The following is a 14392-nucleotide window of genomic DNA, read 5'->3' on the forward strand; positions in this document are numbered from 1 at the left end:
GTTTTCACATTCAAGCACAATTAAAGGAGAAGTTATAAAACCATGCTATTTCATTGAATAAATGTGGGTAAAAGGTGATAAAATCCCCAAAATCAATACAAGACAAACCGTCAAATTGGGGTTTGTCAGGCAGCTATGACAAATTATATATCAAATCGAAGCCCCGGACATTAGCTTTTCAACGCAACTGAAACCGCATCATTTGGACTTCTGTAGCTAAAGTTATAGCCGTTTGAGTGTGAAGAGGTTAGGCTGGACAGCTTAGCAATTTCTCCAACTTCTTGTTTTCCTTCCACTTTTGCATGCTTCCTTTCCATCCTCTGAGCCATTCCTGTCCTGTAATCTCTGAAATCACTTAACACACATATCAAGGCATCTAATGGTAATAAGAGAGGATTAAACATAGGGAACTTAAGGCCAAAGAAGCATGTTTTCAATCAAAGCACATAATTAGGAAGGCAAATGTAAAACCATGCAAATAGTATGAATAAGTGGGTAAAGAGTTGATAAAAACCACTCAATTGAGCACAAGATAAACCATAAAATAGTGGTTTATCAACCTCCCCATACTTAAACATTCGCATGTCCTCATGCTAAGCTCAAGAGAAGCTATAAAGAAGTGAAGAGGAATGATAGATTAATATGAAATGCAACCTATCTATATGAATGCAACTACATGCAAAATATTTCTACCTACTTAGTTAAAAGTAAACAAATCTTTCAAGAGGAAATATGAACTGGATTTCACTAATTCAAATCATGAAAATGAAGTACAAATAGACTTGCAAGAAGAAAATAGCTCATGAAAGCAGGGAACAAGGGATTGAGCATCGAACCCTCACTAGTAGTGTATACACTCTAATCACTCAAGTGTTTAAGGTTCGATTCTCTCAATTCTCTACTAACCTTACTTTCTAAGGCTTGCTTTTCTTCTACCAATCAACACAAATTTAATGCACAGATTCACATATCAAGAGGTCTTTTAAGGGTTGTAATGGGGTTAGGGTCAAGGTAGGATTGTATTTGGCCAAGTGGACTAAAATCTGAATCCTTAATTAACTTAAACTTTCCACCTAACTTTAGACAATCCATGTAATCATAATACCACATCTAACTATCCATTAACCATGTTTTCCACATATTCATGCATTCTACTTTCAAGTACAGTATATATGTATTGCTTTCATCACTTACTTTGGGGCATTTTGTCCCTTTTTTGCTTAATTGCTCTTTTTTTTTCTTTTCTTTTTCTCACTTTATATATATATATATATATATATATATATATATATATATATTTTTCTTTTTTTTTATTTTTTTCAATGCATATGATTAAATTATTGGATGCATGAATCATGTCCTAAACATTTTTTTCACATTTTCAGAAAATTCTAACATACTCAATTCTCAAACCAATTATTTCCAAATTCAATTTTCCCCATACTTAATTCATGAGCAGTCTTACTAGTCTAAGCTAACAAAGGATTCAAATTAAGGACATTATTGTTTTCCGCTTAGAGTTAATGATGTGCTAAAGTAAAGAACAAAGGGGTATAATAGGCTCAACATTGGTTTGCAAGGGATAATGAAAGGTAAGGCCATATGGGTATGTAAGCTCAGTGAAACAAAAGCCTCAATCATGTAAATGTATGCATACAATAGAAATATAGAATTAAGCAAGACAAAGATCACAATTTTAGAGAGAAAAATACACACTAAAACAGAATATTGGTTGATAAAATGCAACCAATTCAAATAAGCTCAAAATCTCACTGGTTTTGTGTGTTCGAGCTCTAAACCATGTTCCAGTATAATATTTCTTCAAATAAGTGTAACATTAAATTTTATTCAAATTAGTGAAATACTTTAAAAGGTTTCTTGAAAAAGAAAATATTACTTCAACCAAGTGATAAAATATGCACAAAATCAAATAATCATGCAATCAAACATGCAAATGCAACAACTAACAAGGAAAATAAACCATTGGTGTTGAGATAGAAGAGTAACTAACCCATGGAGATCGGTATCGACCTCCCCACACTTAAAGATTGCACCGTCCTCGGTGCATGCTGAGATGTGCGGGTGGACGGGTTGTTCCAACTGGCACTTTTCTCCAAAGATTGTGCAGATGGACTTGTCTTGTTTCCCCATGTAAACGTCTTCCGGTTCCCTTCCGGGTGGCCATCCTGAAAGAAAAAGGGAAGAAAAGTAACCCAGAAATAGAGATAAGAAAATAAATGAAGTATAGGTGGGTTAATGCCAAATGAAAAGGGTCTCATTTACATGGAAGCTTCAACATGTACGTGAGAAAACAATAGAAGTCATGGCATACCAGTGGTACAAAATTTGTAACAATGGGGAATAGAGTGCAAGACAATATAAATTAATGTCAATGCAAAATTAATACAAATATCATAAAAGATTAGCATTGACTTAAATAATATTACCCAACAGTGTAAAACAAGTCACTGAGCACCAAAATAAATTCAAGAAAAGATGCAACAGTTGAATAAGAAAATTGTAACACCAATGGGAAAAAAATAATAAATTTAGAAAATAAAAATATGCACAAAATTAAAATACAATGAATGAAAGTATGTAATTAAGTAAAAGAGAATGAAAGTAAAGAAGGAAGAAGAAAAGAAGAAAGAAATAAGAATGGAAAAGAAAAATTAGGATTTGGGGGAAGAAAAGAAATGATATTTGGCGCTGATCTGGATAAGTTGTGCAGCGCAGGCGTCGCGGACGCGTGGGTGACGCGGTCGCGTGGTGCGCAATAAGGTCAGGTGACGCGAACGCGTGGGTCACGCGATCGCGTGGCCTGATTTGTGCGATTGGCGCGAGTGCAGCCTCGCGTTCGCACAACTCTCTGTTCGAAACTCTTTTTCGCCAAATTTTTGGGTGACGCGGTCGCGTGGTTGACGCAATCGCGCGGGTGGCTTTATTTCCAATATGACGCGGACGCGTGGGTGACGCGTTCGCGTGGTGGGGCTTGTGCTGCTAGAACCATTCCAGCCCCGCTCCATCATAACTCTCGGCCATGCACCCCTTTACGTCGATTTTACAGAGCCACGCGTTCGCGTGGGTGACACAGACGCGTGGGGAGGCTATTTCGCTAATAACGCGAATGCGTCATCCACGCGGTCGCGTGGATTAATTTGTGCCAAAGGCACACCTCCAGCCACGCTTTCGCGTGACTCTCTGTTCACTTTCCTTTTCTTCCAAACGCTCTGGTGACGCGGATGCGTCGGCAACGCTGTCGCGTCGCGTGCGAATTTTTTTTTTATATATGCATGAAAAATGCAGAATGCAATGCTAATATGAATATTATGCAAAACTCCAGGTTCAATACAATAAAATAAAATAAAACTTGAAAACAAATAAAACTAAATAAAAATGAAAAAAGGAACGATCATACCATGGTGGGTTGTCTCCCACCTAGCACTTTTAGTTAAAGTCCTTAAGCTGGACATTGGATGAACTTCCTGTTATGGTGGCTTGTGCTTGAATTCATCCAGAAATCTCCACCAATGTTTGTGATTCCAATGGCCTCCGGGATCCCAAACTAGGTACGTAAAGCCCTTGAGCAGTTTTAAACAGGTTCTCAGGCTTCCAGTGTGCTGAATGTCAGAACAGACTCCAGGATCCCAAACTTTGCTTTTACACCCATCTTTGTGTTGATCATCATGATTCCATCTGGGTAGCAAGCAATCTGAATTCTCACTAAAGCGGCCAAACAACTTCCTAGACCCATTCAGTTGAGCTCTACACCAACCTTTGCGTTTAAACTTTGAGCTTTCAACCATAATGAACCTTGCAGGACAATTCTTACCACTGACCATCTTCCTCTTACTCTTAATGCCACAAAGAGCTCTAAGTTGACCATCCGTCTCTAGTAGCCCATATTCAAGTGGGAAAGTAAAGGTTAAGGAAAAGAATTTTACCCACTTGAACGTTGTGTTGGACGGTAACGGCCTTGGGACAGGTGTTGCTAATGAACTTGCAAGCTCCACTCCCTTGTGCTCTTCTCTGACAACTTCCACCTCCTTGTAAGCTTCTTCAATTTCAACCTCTTCCTCTTGGTAGCTTTCTTCCAATTCAATCTCTTCTTCATTTCTCACCAAGGGCATGGGAGGTTGTGCCTCTTTTTCTTGAATCTCCATCTCTTGATCAACCTCTTCCAAGTCTTCAACCAGGGTATGCCTTGGAGGTTGTACACCCTCCTCAACATCAGATGCAACCGTCTTGGAAGGAGGCTCTATGTCTTGACTTTCCCATGGAGGTTCAGCATCTCCCAAGTCTTCAACCATTTCTTTTTCTTCAATAATTCCGGCTTCCTCCACTTGTTCCAGTACAAATTCATGCTCCTTACTGTCCACCGGAGTTTCTAATGTCTCCTTCATGCTACGTTCTTCATTAGATTGTCCACATGAAGCCATGGGGATTCCTTGAGTGTCCGAACATCGGGAAGCTAATTGATGTATCGCTTGCTCCAATTGATGAAGGGTTGCATGAAATTGATCCACTGTTTCCTTGAGACGATCCGTTGATTCTTGTTCCGCTTGGGTATCATAAGTAGGACCATAAGGCTCTTGGATTGATGGATATGGACATGATGTATATGGAGGTAGTGGCTCCTTCACCTTTAGGGCCTCCTCTAGCTCCTTATGGAGTATGGATTTGCGAAGATGATCCCTTCTCTCTTGTTCCATGTCAATAGCATCATTGGGATAATGTTGCTCTTGGATTGATGGATGTGGGTGCTCTTCCATGGATGGTGGTGATGGGATGGAGAGATCATTCTGTGGTTGAAAATGAAGTGTACTAGAGCTTGAGGATTGATTGTTGAAGGTATTTGGTGGTCCAATTTGGGCGACGAGAGCTTGTATAGTAGAGTTTAGATCGGTAAGTGCTTTCTCCATGGAGGTTTGGGGTGGATAGGAGGGTTCATTTGGCTCATAAGGTGGTTGGTATGGTGGATATAGGCTAGGGTCATATGGTGGTGTTTGGTGGTAAGGGGCTTGTGAGTATGGTGGTCCAGAGTTATTTTGAGGAGAGGGTTCATAGACATATGGTGGTAGTTGTTGATAATCAAAAGAGCGCTCACCATAGCCATTACCTTGATATGCATCACAGAACGGTTGTTGATAGTCCATTGGAGGTGGTTGTTGCCATGAGGGTTGATCAAATCCTTGTGGCTCCTCCCATCTTTGATTGTTCCAACCTTGATGCCTGTTCTCCTTGTAATTTCCTCTTCCTGCAACATAATTGTAACCAGACTCATAGCCAAAGGGGTGAGAGTTCATAGTAGCAAATAAAAATTAAAAATGAAAATAAAAACAAATTTAAATTAAAAGGTTATTTAAATTTTGAATTTGAAAATTAAATTTTGAAATTTAATTTTTTTTGAAATAAGATAAGATAAGATAAAAATTTTAAAATAAAATTTTTTTATGCAAATTTCAAAAATTCAATTAAAATAAAGAGAAAAGATATTTTTGAATTAAATGAGGAAAGAGAAAAAAAAATAAAATGACACCAAACTTAAAATTTTTAGATCAAAACGAAGAAAACAACTAAGAACAACTTGAAGATCAAGATGAACACGAAGAACAAATTTTTGAAAACTTTTTTAATAGAAAACCAATAACCTCTTAATTTATGAAAAAGCAAAAATAAAAACAAAAATAAAAACAAATAAACAAGCAAAAAGCAAATATTTACAATAACCAATAATAAGGCACACGTTTGCAATTCCCCAGCAACGGCGCCATTTTGAAGAGACTGGAACTTTTGCGTGGTCTAGAATTCAGAATAAATTCCCGTTGTAAGTATAGCTTCTAGACCGACAAGAATTCCTTTCTTACAAATGTTTTGGTTGTCACAAGTAACAAACCCCTTTAAAATTGATAACCGAAGTATTTAAACATCGGGTCGTCTTCTCAAAGAATTGCAGGGAAGTATGTTCTTATTATTGGTTATGAGTCTTGTAAATTGGGGGTTTTGAAAGTAAGAAACCAGTATGTTAAATGATAAGAAAAATAAAATAGTAATAATAAAATAAACTCTTGGCAAGGTATAAGAACTGGAAGTCCTATCCTTATCAATTGTGATGAGAATTGGAATTTAATCCCACTTTGTTAACTTCTAACTATGAAGGTAAATCAAGTGGATTAATTAGCTTAATCCTCAGGTCCTAGTCAATTCCTATGGAATGACTAGAGTTATTGGAGCAACTCCCAATTTCAACCACTGCTTTATTTGACAGCTCAAGCGTTACCAATTACTTAACCAAAGCCAACAGGAAGAAAATATCTAAATTAAATTAAAAGCATTCATAAATAAAACATTCATAAACTGAAATACCTCAATTTGTACTAATAAAGATATCAAATGTAGCATGGAAAAGTTCATAAATTAAATTGGGAAAATAAAAAAAAATTGAACCTGATAAAAAAGAAACAATCCTGAAAGTAAGAAAAATCCTAATCCTAAATCCTAAGAGAGAGGAGAGAACCTCTCTCTCTAAAAACTACATCTAAAACTAAAAATTATGAATTGTGAGCTTATTTATGAATGGATGCATTCTCCCACTTTATGGCCTCTAATTTGTGTGTTCTGGGCTGAAAATTGGGTCAGAAACAGCCCAAAAATCGCCCCCAGCAATTTTTGTTACGTTCAGGTCGCGGCAAAGTGACGCGGAGGCGTCGTCCACGCGTTTGCGTGGGTTGTGTTTTTGCCAGGTCACGTGTCCGCGTGACCGACGCGTTCGCGTCGCCTGGCTTCGGGGAAGCTATAGCAAATTATATATCAAATCGAAGCCCCAGACGTTATATTTCCAACGCAACTGAAACCGCATCATTTGAACCTCTGTAGCTAAAGTTATAGCCGTTTGAGTGCGAAGAGGTCAGGCTGGACAGCTTAGCAATTTCTCCAACTTCTTGTATTCCTTCCACTTTTGCGTGCTTCCTTTCCATCCTCTGAGCCATTCCTGCCCTGTAATCTCTGAAATCACTTAACACACATATCAAGGCATCTAATGGTAATAAGAGAGGATTAAACATAGGGAACTTAAGGCCAAAGAAGCATGTTTTCAATCAAAGCACATAATTAGGAAGGCAAATGTAAAACCATGCAAATAGTATGAATAAGTGGATAAAGAGTTGATAAAAACCACTCAATTGAGCACAAGATAAACCATAAAATAGTGGTTTATCAGACAGGTATAGACTATCATATATTTTTGGAAATCTCTAGAAGTTAGCTTTCCAACGCCGTTGAGAGCGCGCCAATTGGATCTTTGTAGCTCAAGATATGCTCGTTGGAATGCACGGAGGTCAGGATTTGACAGCATCTGATATCCTTTCTTTGCCTCTGATTTAGCCTTTTCCAGAATTCGCCAATTTCACCCAAAAATCACCTAAAATTATAATAAAAACACAAAAACTCAAAGTAGCATCCAAAAGGTGAATTTGCACTAAACCTACTAAAACATACTAAAATTTGCTAAAATGTAATTGAAAACACTAAGAAAATGATACTAAAAAGGGTATAAAATATCCGTTCATCATAACACTAAATTTAAGCTGTTGCTTGTCCTCAAGCAACCAAAAACAAATAGGACAATTTTAAGAGAAAAACACAATAGGTCTCAGAATTTTCAATGAAGCTCAAGTCCAAATATTGAATGGGACTATTAGCTTTTTACTTCTGAACAGTTTTGGCATCGCACTTTCCTTTGAAGCTTAGAAATATTGACATCCCTCGGAACTAGAATCCGGATGATATTATTGATTCTCTTCTTTTAGCTTTTCTTGATTCTTGAACACAGCTTCTTTTTGGTGTTTTGCACCTTTGAGCCTAGCCGTGACTCTAAGTGTTTTGTTTTCCCGTATTACCACCGGATAAATAAACGCCACAGGCACTTAACTGGGGGAACCCTTTGGATTCGAATTTAGCTTTGCTTAAATTCCCAGATAGTGCTGCCCAGAGTTCTTAAGCGTACTCTTTTATTACTTTGGATCATGACTTTAACTACTCAATCTCAAGCTTTTTACTTGACACCTTCATACCACAAGCATTTAGTTAGGGATAGCAACTCATTTGAGCTTTTTAAGCCAATTTTTGTCCCTCCTAACCATTGATGCTCAAAGCCTTGGACCCTTTTCTTGGTTTTCCTCTTTTTTTTTTTTAATTTTTTCTTGATATTTTTTTTTTGCTTCAAGAATAAATAATTTGGATTTTTCTAAGAACCAATACTACTTCTCTAAAGTCACTGTTCTTTCAAGAGCCAACACCCTCAACTTAAAGAAAATTATGCATAGTTAATTCATACATTCAGAAAATAAATGCAGGGCCACTATATCAAAATAATTGGGATGAATTATAATCAACTCGAGACTTCTTGTATTTTACTGCTTCTAAAAAGGAATTTTATTCAAGTTCAATGGATGGATAAGTGGAACATTTTAAACTTAACTGACAGAAATAAAAATTAGCTACTAAACTAGAAAGTGGGAAATCCTACTAGTGATCATGTATTCTAGAATTGAAAAACAGAAAGTAAAGTACTGAAATAGGAACTGGATAAGGGGTGAAACTCAACCACCTTAATCATGGTGGTCACTGCTCTCTCCAGGAGATACTTTCTGGAACTTCAACTCTTCTAATTCTCGCCCTTGCTTCTCTTGTTCTTTAGCCAGCTTATGAAGTATACACGACTAGTCCTTTTGCTCCTCTCTCAATCGATCCATAGTAGATTACAACTTTTCAACGGATGTTGCCAGTTGAGTCCAATATTCAATTGGAGGGATACTCTGTTCTTGAGGCTGCTCAGGTGTCTTCCTTTTAGGAGGGTTGACTGATTGTTGAATCTTATCTGGTGCTGGCCCTCTGGTGCTCTTGATGAGCAGATAATTTATACGCTTTTTGGCATTGTTTTTACATAGTTTTTAGTATGATTTAGTTAGTTTTTAGTATATTTTTATTAGTTTTTAAATAAAAATTACATTTCTGGACTTTACTATGAGTTTGTGTGTTTTTCTTTGATTTCAAGTAATTTTTGGCTAAAATTGAGGAACTTGAGCAAAAATTAGATTCAGAGGCTGAAGAAGGACTGCATATGCTGTTGGATTCTGACCTCCCTGCACTCAAAGTGGATTTTCTAGAGCTACAAGAGTTCAAATGGCACGCTCTAAATTGCGTTGGAAAGTAGACATCCAGGGCTTTCCAGCAATATATAATAGTTCATACTTTGCTTGAGTTTAGATGATGCAAACTGGCGTTTAACGCCAGCTTTCTGCCCTATTCTGGCGTTAAACGCCAGAAACAAGTTGCAAAGCAGAGTTAAATGCCAGAAATAAGTTACAAACTAGTGTTTAACTCCAAGAAAGACCTCTACACGTGAAAGCTTCAATGCTCAGCCCAAGCACACACCAAGTGGGCCCGGAAGTGGATTTCTGCATCATTTACTTATTTCTGTAACCCTAGTAACTAGTTTAGTATAAATAGAACTTTTTACTATTGTGTTAAACATCTGGGGAAATCTTTTGATCATCTTTGGATTATCTTTTGATCCTTTGATCACGTTTTGGAGGCTGGCCTCTCAACCATGCCTGGACCCTTGTTCTTATGTATTTTCAACGGGATAGTTTCTACACACCATAGATTAAGGTGTGGAGCTCTGCTGTTCCTCATGAATTAATGCAAAGTACTATTGTTTTTCTATTCAACTCAAGCCTATTTCTTATCTAAGATATTCATTCGCACACAAGAACATTATGAATGTGATGATTATGTAACGCTCATCACCATTCTCACCTATGAACGCGTGCCTGACAAACACTTCCGTTCTACATAAAAACAAGCTTGAATGCATATCTTTTAGCCTCCTAATTCATGATCAGAGTCTTCGTGGTATAGGCTAGAATTATTGGCAGCCATTCTTGAGATCCGGAAAGTCTAAACCTTGTCTGTGGTATTTCGAGTAGGATCTGGGAAGGGATGGCTGTGACGAGCTTCAAACTCGCGAGTGCTGGGTGTAGTGACAGACGCAAAAGGATTACTGAATCCTATTCCAGTATGATCGAGAACCGACAGATGATTAGCCGTACGGTGACAGCGCATTTTGGACCATTTTCACTGAGAGGACGGGATGTAGCCATTGACAACGGTGATGCCCTACATAAAGCTTGCCATGGAAAAGGAGTAGAAATGATTGGATAAAGACAGCAGGAAAGCAGAGATTCAGAAGGAACAAAAGCATCTCTATACGCTTATTTGAAATTCTCATCAACGAATTACATAAGTATCTCTATCCTGTTTTATATTTTAATTATATTTTAATTATCAAATATCCATAACCATATGAATCTGCTTGACTGAGATTTGCAAGATGACCATAGCTTGCTTCAAGCCGGCAATCTCCGTGGGATCGACCCTTACTCACGTAAGGTTTATTACTTGCACGACCCAGTGCACTTGCTGGTTAGTTGTGTGAAGTTGTGACAAAGAACTAAGATTATAAACGTGCGTATTAAGTTTTTAGCGCCGTTACCAAGGAATGAACGATCACGATTTTGTACACCAAGTTTTTGGCGCCGTTGCCGAGGATTGTTCGAGTTTCGACAACTGACGGTTCATCTTGTTGCTCAGATTAGGTAATTTTATTTTAATTTTATGTTTTTGTTTTTATTCTTTTTATTTTCGAAAAATTTTCAAAATTTTTTTTTAAAATAAATTATTCTATGGCTTCAGAATTTTTAAGAATGAATTCTAGAGTTTCATGATGATCTGTTGAACTCTGGCTAGCTGTGAAGCCATGTCTAATCTTCTGGATCGAGGTTTCAACTCATCATCACAAGAGCTTTTTGATTCTCATCAATTCAGCTGTTGTATGCCTGATTTGTATCTTAAAGCTTGGCTGGCCATTGGCCATGTCTAGTATTTTGGACCGGAGCTTTCACTGAAAGCTTGGCTGGCTAGTAAGCCATGTCTAATTCCTGGACCGAAACTTTAGACTAACATTGCATGATTCCTGGAATTCTTATTAAAAATCTTGAAATCCTTATTTTTCTTTTTCCAAATTAATTTTCGAAAAATACCAAAAAAAAAATTTTAATAAAATCATAAAACCAAAAATAATTTTGTGTTTCTTTTTTGAGTCTTGTGTCAAATTTTAAGTTTGGTGTCAATTGCATCTTTTTAATTTTTCTTAAAATTTTCGAAAATTCATGCATGTGTTCTTCATGATCTTCAAGTTGTTCTTGATGAATTTCTTTGTTTAATCTTTAAATTTTCTTGTTGGTTTCTTTTCTTGTTTTTCATGTGTATTTTCAAATTGTTAATGTCTAGAGAATAAAAATTTTTAAGTTTGGTGTGTTGCATGTTTTTCTTTTCTTAAAAATTTTCAAAAGTATGTTCTTGATGTTCATCTTGACATTCAAAGTGTTCTTGGTGTTCATCTTGATATTCAAAGTGTTCTTACACGCATTAGTTGTTTTGATTCATAATTTTCATATTTTGTGTCATTTTTGTGTTTTTCTCTTTCATCATTAAAATTCAAAAAAAAAAAATATCTTTTCCTTATTCACTCATAAATTTTCGAAAATTTTAGTTGACTTTTTCAAAACTTTTTAAAATTTAATTGTTTCTTATGAGTCAAGTCAAATTTTCAATTTAAAAACCTTATCTTTTTCAAATCTTTTTCAAAAATCAAATCTTTTTCATTTTTCTTTCATAATTTTCGAAAATTTCAAATTGATTTTCAAAAATCTTTTTCCCATTTTGTTTCATAACTTCAAAATCTTTACTAACAATCAATGTGATTGATTCAAAAATTTTAAGTTTGTTACTTGCCTAGTAAGAAAGGTTCAATCTTTAAAATTTAAAATCATATCTTTTTGTTTCTTGTTAGTCAAGTAATCAACTTTAATTTTTCAAAATCAAATCTTTTTAAATTTCTTTTTCAAATCTTTTTCAAAATAAATTTCAATTACATCTTTTTCAAAATCAATTTCAAAACCTTTTTTAACTTCCTATCCTTTCAAAATTGATTTTCAAATCTTTTTCAACTAACTAATTGACTTTTTGTTTGTTTTAAAATTCTTATCTTTTTCAAAACCACCTAACTAATTATCTCTCTCTAATTTTCGAAAATCACCTTCCTCTTTTTCAAAATTCCTTTTTAATTAACTAATTGTTTTAAATTTTAATTTAATTTAATTTCATTTTTCATTTTAAAAATTTCGAATTATAAATGATTTTAAATTAAAAAAAGAAAAATACTTTTATTTTATTTTATTTAATTTTCGAATTCTTCCCTCTCTCATCTCCTTCTAATTATTTATTTATTTACTAACACTTCTCTTCATCTCAAAATTTGAACCCTCTTTTCCTCTTGGTGTTCGAATTTCTCTTCTTCTATTCTTTTCTTCTTCTACTCACATAAAGGAATCTCTATACTGTGACATAGAGGATTCCTCTTCTTTTCTGTTCTCTTCTTTTTCATATGAGCAGGAGCAAGGATAAGAACATTCTTGTTGAAGCTGATCCGGAACCTGAAAGGACTCTGAAGAGGAAGCTAAGAGAAGCTAAAACACAACACTCTGAAGAGGACTTTACTGAAATTTTCGAAAAAGAAGTTGAGATGGCCGAAACCAATAACAATGGTGGAGGTGCAAGGAAGATGCTTGGTGACTTTACTGCACCAAATTCCAACTTACATGGAAGAAGCATCTCAATCCCTACAATTGGAGCAAACAATTTTGAGCTAAAGCCTCAATTAGTTTCTCTGATGCAACAAAACTGCAAGTTTCATGGACTTCCATCAGAAGATCCTTTTCAGTTCTTAACTGAATTCTTGCAAATCTGTGATACTGTTAAGACCAATGGGGTTGATCCCGAGGTCTACAGGCTTATGCTTTTCCCGTTTGCTGTAAGAGACAGGGCTAGAATATGGTTGGACTCTCAACCTAAAGATAACCTGAACTCTTGGGATAAGCTGGTCACGACTTTCTTAGCCAAGTTCTTTCCTCCTCAAAAGCTTAGCAAACTTAGAGTGGATGTTCAAACCTTCAAACAGAAAGAAGGTGAATCCCTCTATGAAGCTTGGGAGAGATACAAGCAACTGACCAAAAAGTGTCCTTCTGAGATGCTTTCAGAATGGACCATCCTTGATATATTCTATGATGGTCTGTCTGAATTGTCAAAGATGTCATTGGACCATTCTGCAGGTAGATCCATTCACCTAAAGAAAACACCTGTAGAAGCTCAGGAACTCATTGACATGGTTGTAAATAACCAGTTCATGTACACTTCTGAAAGGAATCCTGTGAGTAATGGGACGCATCAGAGGAAGGGAGTTCTTGAAATTGATACTCTGAATGCCATATTGGCTCAGAACAAAATATTGACTCAGCAAGTCAATATGATTTCTCAGAGTCTGAATGTATTGCAAGTGATGCCAAGGCATCTTAGGCTAGTTTCACTAGCCTTTTTCTTTTATTTTTAGTTGTTTTATGCATTTTCTTGAGCCTTAAGTAATCATTTGGGCCAAATAGTCATGCTTGTCTTAAATCATTCAAACATGAAGATTTTTATGCAAATTCCATGAGTTTTTAGTTATATTCCTTGAATGCTATGAATGGAAGAATTCTCATGAATTTTAGCAAGACTTTGATGCAACTGTTTGGATGATTTCAGGGAAGAAGAGGCTAGGCAAGGAAGCAACAAAATCAATAAAGGAAGCTTGAATATCACATGTGGAGTTTAAGTTCCAGTTTAAGCCTAAACTGGAGCTTAAACGCCAAAAATCATGAAGGCTAAGAAATGCTGGAATTGAAGTTTAACCTCCAGTTTGACCTCAAACTGGAGGTTAAACGCCATAATGAAAAGTCTCACCAAAGAAGCATTCCACGTTTAACCTCCAGTTTGACCTCAAACTGGAGGTTAAACGCCAGAATGACAATGCCACTCAGGAAGGAGTTCCACGTTTAACCTCCAGTTTGACCTCAAACTGGAGGTTAAACGTGTTCGACACCTCCAGGGCTACCATTCTAAGCTTCCACATTTAACCTCCAGTTTGACCTCAAACTGGAGGTTAAACGTGTTCGACCTCCAGGGCTGCCCTTCCTTTATCCACGTTTAAGCTTCAGTTTAACCTTAAACTGAAGCTTAAACGTGTTATATGGAACAGCTTGACCATGCCTTCTTCAAACATAAATAACTTGAGCTACAAAACTCCAAATGAGGTGATTCAAAATGCATTGGAAAGAAGACATCTAGAGCTTTCCAAGCATATATGGCATGCATGGTGGATACTAAAAATTGAGGGAGAAAACAGCCCCGTAATGTGCATAGAAGAGCATAGTACCAACATGCAATCAGGCCAGCT

The 14392-nt window shown here is 36.3% G+C and overlaps 1 non-coding gene across 1 annotated transcript; it reads right to left on the bottom strand.

Moving 5' to 3' along the window:
- Positions 1-13048: 13048 nt before the first annotated feature.
- Positions 13049-13156, bottom strand: LOC112739444 (small nucleolar RNA R71). Its single transcript, XR_003170380.1, has one exon. It is a non-coding gene; the product is annotated as a small nucleolar RNA R71 (small nucleolar RNA).
- Between the last annotated feature and the right edge of the window lie 1236 nt (positions 13157-14392).

Source organism: Arachis hypogaea, chromosome 13, assembly GCF_003086295.3.
Source record: "Arachis hypogaea cultivar Tifrunner chromosome 13, arahy.Tifrunner.gnm2.J5K5, whole genome shotgun sequence".
NCBI classification, from domain to species: domain Eukaryota; kingdom Viridiplantae; phylum Streptophyta; class Magnoliopsida; order Fabales; family Fabaceae; genus Arachis; species Arachis hypogaea.